Source organism: Salvia hispanica, unplaced genomic scaffold (genome assembly GCF_023119035.1).
Source record: "Salvia hispanica cultivar TCC Black 2014 unplaced genomic scaffold, UniMelb_Shisp_WGS_1.0 HiC_scaffold_101, whole genome shotgun sequence".
In the NCBI taxonomy this organism is placed as follows: Eukaryota; Viridiplantae; Streptophyta; class Magnoliopsida; order Lamiales; family Lamiaceae; genus Salvia; species Salvia hispanica.
The window spans coordinates 8,183-19,043 of NW_025951261.1; the positions used below are offsets into that span (position 1 = coordinate 8,183).

Sequence of the window (10,861 nt, forward strand, 5' to 3'; positions counted from 1 at the left end):
AAAACCCAAAAATAGGTTTAGATTTGATGTATAGTTGAAGAAATTGTCTATAGCAAAAAAATGAGTTTTGATATATAGTTGGAGACGGTCTAGCCACGAAAAAGGTACTCCCTCCGTCTACAAAAAATAGAGCACATTTACCATTTATAAGCACATTTATTTATAGAAAGTTTTCAATGAATAATAAACCTACACATTATTCCATAATACTACTTCTCGCCTACGTTTTTTTTACTTTTTTCTCTTCTCTCTTATTTTACCAATTCTATATTAAAATCTGTGTTATACAACAATTGCTCTAATTTTTTTTTGGATGGACTGGGTAATTTTTTGATGGAGAAATGTAAGGTAGGTGGTTAAATCCAGCCACCGCCTGCCGTCCGCAACAGACGTAGCTCTATCATTTTGTTTCCGATGTCTCTCGAGCTAAACACAAACGACGAATACTCCAAATTCTCATATACATACGTATACACGGAATAGGGCTTTCTTCTTCTTCTTCGATCGAACTTATAAATTCAACCAATTTCCAATCTTTCTCCCTATTTCTCGCGCATATGTGAACATATTTCTATACTCAATCCAGTTTTGGTTTACTTCAAAAGAATGCCCGCTTGGTGGAATAAGAAAGGTTGGAGCAAAGACTCGGATAATTCGGCTAAGAAGAGAGGCAAAAATTTTGACAACCAAAAAGTCAACTGCTTCCACGAAGCTCACGCGCCTACAATTAGCCGAGCCGGAGATTCATCTGGCTTCGATTCTTTCGATAAAGGCCACCCGCACCCGTTGCCTAGGCCGTTCAATGATCAGCTTCACGGAGGCGCCTCTGGATCGGGTTCGGTTTCGAGCGTCAGCTCATCTGGCTCGTCCGATGATCACGCTGCTTTTAGGTGAATTTTTGGTTAATGGTTTTTGATAAATAATCTCTCAACCGTTTAATTTGGGTTGTTGTTATTGGAATTTTATGATTTCTTGTTCTGATACACTGTTGGATTTGATTAATTAGTTACCTGATTTTGTCCCAAAACTTGAAATTTGATTACCTTTCTTTATCTTGTCTCCGTTTTTGAATTAGTTAACTAGGCGGTCAATCTAGTTTCTAGCGTATCAGCAACCATTTTTACTAAGAATACTAATTCCTCATTTTGTTCCTTTTTTAATCTTGCAATCATTGTATCTCAAACTTATCTCCTTTAAAACTTAGAAGATGAAGTACTCCTACAACACTGTAAATTAAATTCAACGCAAATGCAATTCAAAGGAAAGTGGTGGATTACTGTTATTTGGTTCTCTGGCATTAGATGTGAAGGCAATATAAACTTGTAATAAATGGTTTACACTGTGCTTCTTTATGTTGTGGGTGACATATTTCAATCCTTTGATAGAGGGCATGGGGAGAACAAATTGAGTCGAGGCTCCAGGTGCAGTACAACACCCGTATCACCTCTTCATGCTCGTCTTGGTGGAATGAGCTTGGACTCTCCCGGTGGGAAACTGGAGGAAGGGAAGAGTGAGTTTCATAAACTGCCCCTTCCACCTGGCTCTCCATCTAGCCCTTCTGCATTACCAACTCCAAGAAGTCCTGGCACAACTGAAAGCTCAAGTTATAATGCTTCCAAATGGAGACAAGGAAAACTTCTAGGAAGAGGCACTTTTGTTCATGTTTACCTTGGCTTTAACAGGTAATGGGAAATTATGGAATGATTTTAAGGAAAGTAGCTTTTTATCAAACACTGTTTTTCACTAGAATCTACCGTAATATCCTCTATTATAATTTCATATTCATATGGATTGATACACTACATGCCTTTGGAAAGGGTATATATCAGGACCCTTAACTCTAGCGGGTCGTCTGCTGCGTGTATTTTTTTATTATACGACTCCATTTAGACTATAGGGTCAGAACTTAGGACAAAATTGATTATATTCTCTTGTGCAGTCTACTTGGTTTAATCTTCTAAGGATTCCTTACGTAATAAGAGAATCTAATGTTTTTATGGCAGTGAGAATGGGCAAATGTGTGCCATAAAAGAAGTCAGACTTGTTTCAGATGATCAGTCATCAAAAGAAAGTCTCAAGCAACTGAATCAGGTCCTTCTGAGTACTTTTCCGTCTTGACATTATCAACTACTCGAAGAATAACATTCTGCCTTAATGCATTTGGCTTTATCTGTTCTTATCTATATCTTCCTTACAAATTTTTTTTATAATAACCTTGCTAAGTCAGCTCTCACATCCAAATATTGTTCAATACTATGGAAGTGATCTGGTACAATTTAGTTCTGTTTATTATTGTAGTGCATCTCATTGATCTATATGTTGAAAGCCCAACTGGGACGAATATATTAATTTGTGGAGAATCTTGCAAAACACATTATAATAGCCAAGACGGGTACTCGGACAGTTGATCAAATTGGTAATGCGGTACATATGAAAAAAATATACCAAGAGCTCCCCACTATCCAGAACATTTTTTCAGGAAGCCCATTATCCAGAACGTTTCTTATTTGAGTCCCAGAGTGCTAGAACCGTAAGAAGAGAACCAGAGATCTCTAAGACTGGACCAAACTTCTCTTTAGTACAAAGAATAATACCATTAATAACGGCAAGAGTTTCTGCTCAAGAACAATTTTAGGATACTTGATAAGCTTCTGCTTAAGCCTCTTTGAGCTGTCAGAATCTTTAACAACACACTTATGTCAGTATAAATGAGTGTTGGCATCCACTGTAGTTTATCCAAGCAGTAGAAGATTCCAGTCTCCTGATAATATCTGAAGATGACACATAGTCAATTCATTTGTCTTGTACCCTAATAGGCATCCAAATACGTGGCTTCTCTCTCTAAAGTAAGTTGTATTGCTATGATTGACCTGTATGCTTTACCTTCCATAAATAAAGTCACAACTCACCATGAAGTCACAACTCACAATAAAAAAGTCATAAACGTTATCTCAACATACTGGCTCAAAAGTTGGTTGTGCATGTGACAAACAATATCATCTCCCCTTGTTTATACTCCCTTGACTGAAACCAGAACTTAATCTCTTTTTAAGAATGACCAAACTCTGTCTCACAAATAAAAAAGAAGATGACTTGATTTCATTTGGACCAGAACTTATTACATATCAAACAGATCTCAACAGTCAAAACATGGTTTCTATGTAGATTCCACTCAAACTCTCCTCAAGAAAACTTCAATGCGTAGAATATTTTGTTTCCAAACCAGCTCCATCCCATCCTTATTCTTGAAAGGCGTCTGATGAACTTGCGACACAGAATATAAAAATTTAACCAAATCTAGTCCTTAATGAATGAATGATTCTAAGCCGGAGATCAAATTTTTGCTGCAAATTCATGAAGAAAACAAACTTCTTGAACAGCCCCTTATTATCAGTATCAATAAAGTTCTCCACTCGTACCATTTAAGTATAAAATGTCTATTTTATCATTATCCTTATCTGACCGGTGCATCTCAATCAGTGTTGTTAGGGTCGTGGGGCGCTCTGGGTCGATGAGGTGGGAATCTGGGTCGCGGGCCGATGAAGCGTCGGGGCGAGCGCCCCACGAATCGGGGCGCTAGAATAGGCGAATTATATTAATATATATATATATATATATAGTTGTGAATCTGTGATACATTCCTACCTGCACAGTTCTAAAGATAAGCTTATAGGAAAAATATAGTAGAAAATTTTTAAATAGCATAAGTCCAAAACACAAACTCAATAATTGTTCCAAAACAAGTTGCAAAATATGAAGTAAAACTCGTGGTTGGAACTTGGAAAGGCAGAGGCTGAAAGTAAGTATTTGGTTTGTGATTTTTGCTGAAGAAGAAAGAAGAGAGCGGCGATTTTTGCTCAAGAAAAGGTATGTAGGTATTCCTTAAATAAGCAAGAGAATGAGAAGTTACCGTTTTTTTGAGTTATTTAAGGAAGAAGATAAAGAGTCGCATAAATTTGATTTATTTAAGGAAGAAGATGAATAGTCACTTAAATGTAAACCCTAAACGACCCGCTCGCCCCGGCCGACCCGTTCGCCCCGACTCGCCCCGGCGCCCCAAGCGCGCCCCAACCTCGACTCACGGATTTCGTTCGGCTCCACCGAATCGGGGGCGAGTTTCTCTCGGCTTGATCGCCCCGCGCCCCGAGCGCGGCCCGGGCGAATATTTGATAACACTAATCTCAATATACCGCAATTGCTACACCATGAGAGCTTCTTCTAACTGAGCTTACATTCTTCCAGAGTGATGAAAGGCTATCAGTTTATTTGGCGTATGTTTCTGGAGGTTCCGTCCACAAATTACTGCAAGAATGCGTTTACTGAACCTGTAATACAAAATTACACCCGTCAGATCCTGTCTGGTCTGGCCTACTTGCACGGGTTCAATACTGTACACAGGTCCACCTCTCTCTTTCTTGGTAATTGAAACACTACTTATTTGGTTGTTCTAAATTTCAACGCTCCTCTGCAGAGATATCAAGGGAGCAAACATTTTAGTAGACCCAAATGGTGAAATAAAACTTGCTGATTTTGGAATGGCAAAACATGTATGTATTGATCCATTTATATGGTATTTCCTATCCTAAATATCAAATTATATTCTAGGCTTCTAAATATTAAAAAAAATTAAATAACTTTATAAGCTGAAGTGATTGGTGTATGGAATTCTGTATTTTTCTTAAACATGGTTGACCTATCAGTGCTAGTCATTATATACAACTTGGCTAGGAGTATAAGAGCCATCACTGCTACAACCGATATCAACTTGTCCTGGATCACTCTCTTTGGATTTAAATTGGAACTAGAGCTCACTCGCTAAAAATAAAATATTGTTAGAATTAGTCTTTTCCTTGCAATACATTGAAGAATATATCTTTCATGCCATGTCTTCAGCTTCGAGATAATCAGTCTAATGCACCTCGTAGTGGATTTCCATATCTGAATAAAATTAAAATATGTACACTAGCATGATAAAAGGGAGGAAAATCTATGGATGCATTCATGCATTAAGGATTCCTATAGTTTTTGTCACGGATATATCCAAGGTACCGACTCACATCTAATTACTTTTCAATTTACAGATAGCTAATTGTTCATCAATGCTATCCTTCAAAGGAAGCCCTTATTGGATGGCGCCTGAGGTGTGTCTCTTTCTATGAAAATGATAGATATTGACAGGGCATTAAACAATTTTCTATCCCCAGTGGTTTCTAAATATTATATGCGCCATGCCTTTATCCCATCAGGTGGTTATGAATACAAATGGATACAGTCTTCCAGTAGATATCTGGAGCTTAGGATGCACAGTTCTTGAAATGGCTACCTCTAAACCGCCCTGGAGCCAATATGAAGGGGTTAGAATTTTAACTTGCTAAGTTAAACTTTGTTGCAAATTGCTTTGGCATTTAAGTTTTCTGGGTTCATTTTATTCATTAGGTTGCTGCTATATTTAAAATTGGAAACAGCAAAGACGCTCCTGAAATTCCAGATCACCTATCTGCTGATGCAAAAGGTTTCCTAAGGCTATGCTTGCAGCGGGAGCCATCTGCAAGGCCAACCGCATTCAAGTTACTCAGTCACCCATTTGTAATAAATCAAACAACAGCACGAGCCAATGTCAATATAACAAGAGCAGCATTTCCTCGGGCTTTTGATGGAAGCCGTACACCGGTAATTTTTCTCGTAAACGACATGGTCCAATATCTTGACTGATTCTTATTTTGAGATTTTTCCTAGTTCAATTTCTGATACTTTCCGGTTATAGCCCTTCTTCAAAAAAATTTTGTTCCTTTGTACTGTTTAGTGACTGAGAACTTAAGAATTTTGGATTTGACTCAATTATTGCTAGAATTGGTCCCTGAATCCCGAAGGGCATCTTCATCTGATAATTTTCCCTAGTCAGGTTTTCCTGAAACACCTCTCACTAGTTGTCAGAAAAATATGGATATGTAGATTATAGTGGCTCCCTTGGTGATGAATTATGAATGTGTTCTTTATGAATTTGCAGTATTTCGGTTATTCACAATTTTTGAAAATAAATGTGATTGCAGACTGCTTATTGTATTTAAGCTATAACCATACCTATACAGTGCCTTGCCAAAGTTTTGGGCCTTCTGTCTAAATTTTTTGTGTTGATACTCGTGGCAGACTGCTCAGGAAATGCAGTCCAGCAGAACGATGAACAGCTCTTTCGATAGAGACGATGCTCTGAGGTTAAATGTACCAAGAACCTATATAAACCCTAGGTACTGGCATTTAGAGTAGTTGATTAGATGTGTTTCCTCAGCATATTGCATGCGCATGGCAATTTAACTGTCCTACTGTGTCTGCAGGGATAACACGAGAATGATTACATCACTGCCTGTATCTCCCTCCTCAAGCCCGTTGCGACATGATGGAGCCGCGTACAACAGTTTTTTCCTTTCTCCCCCACACCCCTCTTATCCTTACGTTGGGCAGAGCAGTCAAAATTATAGCGATCACTCGCTATTTCCATCAAGGCCCAACTCAAGAACATCGCTTGATCCATGGCTCGAAATCCCACAATACAGAGCTCAAGCGCCATTTAGATCCCAAACAAGGAACATACTATAGTCGTCCAGAGATGTTCCCAACTTACACTATGCTCGTTCTCCAGAGCTGTACTTGTGGGAGAATGAGCTGAAAAACTGGGCTTGGAGCAGGTGAGTCACCTGCTTCCTCAAGATAGAACACGTCTCAGTACGATGACATGAGATGTGGTGCTCGCCGAACATTGTGCAACCATGGTACGAAACTCAATTTGACAGCTCCGTTGTTGAACATATTGTATATGATGGCCATGTAAAGAGCGGGGGGGAGAGAAGAGTGAGCTTCTGCGGTATGCTATTAGAAAATGATTCACTGTTGTTGGTTGGGAATTTCAAATGAATTTTTCAGTCGCCAGCCTAGATTTTGTCAATGCTGTCGCTATATCTAAAGGCGTCAGTGTATATTAATTTCTTAAGAGTTGTTGAGGAAATAAATTCTTCTTACAAGTTACTCCATCCGTTCCACGAGAGTGCACTATTATTTAGGGGCACGAGTTTTAATATATAATTGATGAAGTAAAAGAAATGTAGAAAGAACAAGTACTACTAATAAAGTATTGTTAGCAGCAAATGAATCTTGCTTCATTGGAGAGAAAATAGTTTCCAAAATTTGAAAGTGTATACTCTTGTGGGACGAACTAAAAAGAAAAGTACTATTATGGGATGGGGGAGTATCAAACGAGAGATTCCAGAATATGAGTCTCAATTCGTTGACCTTTCGAAATTCGATATTATATTCAAATGACGTTTTAAAATATGGGATTGAGGCATGCAAATTTTTCAGAATAAGAAATTTTTGTTTATTTTATTATTTCTCTTATTTTTCTAATTATTTTTACTGCCTCCGTAATCCAAAGAAGTGTGCCACTTTAGTTCACAAAATGAAATAGTAGTAGCATTAGACCCAGAATACAAAGACAAAAAAATTAAAGTACCCATTGGTGGAGAAATCTCATGTACTCATTAGAGAGGAAAAACTTTCCATAAATTTAGAAAGTGCATATTCTTATATGATTGACTAAAAAGGAAAGAATGCATGTCCTTGTGGACGAAGTAAATATTATTTTCCTTCTAATATTTTTCAAGTGACCAACTAACCACTCAAATTTGGATTCAATTTATGAAAAAACAATCAAAATTTTCTACCGCTTCACCCTCCTCTTCCCGTCACCTACACTTTTCTTGACAAATTGGGAATAAAATCAATGTTTGTTGTTCAGGTAAGCACATCATAGTGTTTGCCTCTCTACATTTGCAAATTCATTTTTCATCCTAATTGCATGCAATTGATAGAGTTAAAGAGAATGAACAATAATGCCGATAACACTTCTTCAGAGATGGATTCTTCTTGATGCAAATCCTCATGCTATACTCCCTATGTCCCATAAGAATATGCATTTTTTATTAAGCACGAGTTTTAATGCGCAATTGGTAAAGTAAGAGAAAAATAGAAAGAGAAAGTAATCGAAGTATTGTTAGTGGATAATTGAAGTATTGTTAGTGGATAATGAGCCCCACCTCATTAGAAATAAAAAAGTTTCTAAATTTAAAAAGTGCATTGACTCGATTTATTTTAAACACCGATGAAATACCCGCAAGTGTACGGGGCATAGTGTAGCAATAAACAAGTATGCAGTATCAGTATCCACGAAGACAAATTGTGCAGCTCAAGTACCCACGAACCAATTTTGACTACTATCTAGAAAATCCGGAAGAGTTGGTTTTGATTTTGAAAAACAATTGAACATAAACAAGACACAAGTACGCAACAAAAGACGAGTTTCAAATAATAGAATGAGATAGAGTCTTGGATCCAACTACAACGAACACGATGTGAACAACTCAACAACTTCGATTACCCAATTGAAGTCTCTAGGATTACTAGGAAAGCGCTAGTCTAGACTAAGCCCTCTCTCGAGTGCACTTAACCGAAATTGATTAATTATTAATATTGAAGTCTCCCTTCTAATACGTCACAATTAACTCCTTAAAACAAAAGGCTCAAGCCCTCACTCTAGAATTTCTTCTCTCGAATGCAAATTATCTAGGTGTTGTTCATTCTTTTATCAATCCTAATTGGGTATCTCTCGATTACTCAAACTAGGACAACAAACCCAATTGGTAGCTAAGCAATTGAATTGGAAAAGGCACAAGAACGAAACAAAGAAATCACAAGAGCAAAGGTAATCAAAAGTCCTTGAATTAATCAAAAGCATTCATTGTAGTCTTCACCAAAACTCTACAAAAGATTTAGCTACTCATATCCAAAGCAAATTCACAAGAGAAATCCATAGAAAGAGATTTGAACATAGGAAAACTAATAAAGATACTCCCAAGGGTGAATTGAATGGGCAAATCGTCTTCGTCTTCAAACTTGTTGATGAATCGGACTCTTTGTCGCTTCAATCTGCTCTCAAAGGTGGAAACTGTTTCTGGGGCGTGTGGAATATGTCCTGGAGTCGAACCCTAGGTCCTATTTATACCCGGGGCGAAAAATAGAAATTCAGCTGCAGACGAGCAAATCGCCCGGCCGGGCGATTTCTAAGCAACAAAACGCCCGACCGGGCGTTCTTCTTGAAGCGCGAAGTTGCGCAAAACGCCCGGCCCGGGCGTTTTCAGAGGGAAACGCCCGGGATGACAGTGGATTCGCCCTGGCCACGAGTGAGGCAACGTTCCGGCCGGACGCATTTCGTGAGGAAAAACGCCCGGGACAGGTGGATTCGCCCCGGCGAGTTGTGTGAAAACGCCCGGCTTGATCTTTTGGCTGTCATTTCGTCCGTTTCCACCTGTTTTGACTACAAAAACTCGACAAACTTATCAGAGCACTCTAACTAAGGGATCATGGATGAAAACTCAAGTAATGTGCTACAATATACTCAATTAAGCACTGTAAACCATCCAAAACACTTGCTAAACTACGAGTTTATCATGCATATTCTTGTGGGATAAACTAAAAAGGAAAGAGTGCATATTCCTGTGGAACGAAGGGAGTAATAAGCAAGTATTCGGAGATCTCTTTTTAGAAAAGGGAAAGACATTTAAATAGATTAAATTATCAATTTTATACCATTCATTATTTTCCTTTTGGTTTGACCACAGCTCCGCGCTACCAACTGCGCTACAACCCGTTGATTTATATTATTCTTTGTTGATGGTAAAGATAAAAGGAGAAATATAATAAAAATTGGTCTAACTGCCATGTGTTGATTTTAGAATTTAGGTTTAAATTTAAGGGGCTAGTTTGGCCACTTGATAAACATTCAGAGGGAAATAACAAGAAATAATGTTTATAAAATTAAAAAGTGAAAATACCTCGTTGTGAAAGGTCAACGAATTTAATCTCAAATCTAGAAAGATCGACAAATTAAAACCCATATTCTAAAATCGCTCGTATTAAACTGGACCAGTTAGTTCGACTAATTAAACCTCAAATGAAGCCCCTGACCAACCCGTTCGAATTTTAAACTCAAACCAATTAAACTATTGTTTTAACTTTTAGAGTGAACTACATAAAAAGTCTCTAACGTTTTCAAAAGTTACACTGCAGTCCCCTAGGGAAAAAAAATAGCTCCACATAACCCTATCCTTTTACATAATCACAAATCGGATATTTGTAGCCATTTTTCGGTCGAAAATGCCCAAATGCCTTCAGGGGCATTTTAGTCAAATAAGAAAAAGCTGTACACCTACTCCACTGCCTTGCAGCAGACCTAAACTCTGCAATGTCATCATATTTGAAATTTCCCAAATTTTCAACGATATACAACTGGGTATGCTTCATAATTTTTCACACTTATTTATCATTTTCGTTTCTCACACTACAAAATTATTTCCCTCTGACCAGCCCTGCCGTCGTTTACTCCCTCTCTCGAAGATTTTTGAAATTGCTTCATAATGGAGGACAGGAAGAAGAACCCACCGGACCTGAGGAAGAAGACGGTGATGGACAACAGGAGGACGATGACAACCAACCCGGACCTACTGAAGAAGAACCAACGGACCCACCACGCACAGAAGCCGCTGAAGGAGCGGGAGGAACATCTGGCCAAGAACCACCCCCAACTGACCAGTTAGTTTTCTTTTTAATTTTTAAGTTTTTCTTTTGTTTATGTTTTCGTACTTTTATTAAATAGGTAGATTTATGTGTTTTAATTGTATGCAAACCCCATTCATAACACTTAGCCTATTTAATAGTCTAAGTGTGAGAAGTAAAGGGTTTGCTACTTCTGTGCATATGGTTATTATGTTTTTCTTTGTGTTTTGTAGTGGGCATGTTACCTCACACTTAGCCT

General features: G+C 38.1%; 1 pseudogene; it reads left to right on the forward strand.

Moving 5' to 3' along the window:
* The first annotated feature begins 352 nt into the window (after positions 1-352).
* LOC125197813 lies at positions 353-7,020 on the forward strand (annotated as a pseudogene).
* Positions 7,021-10,861: the final 3,841 nt, after the last annotated feature.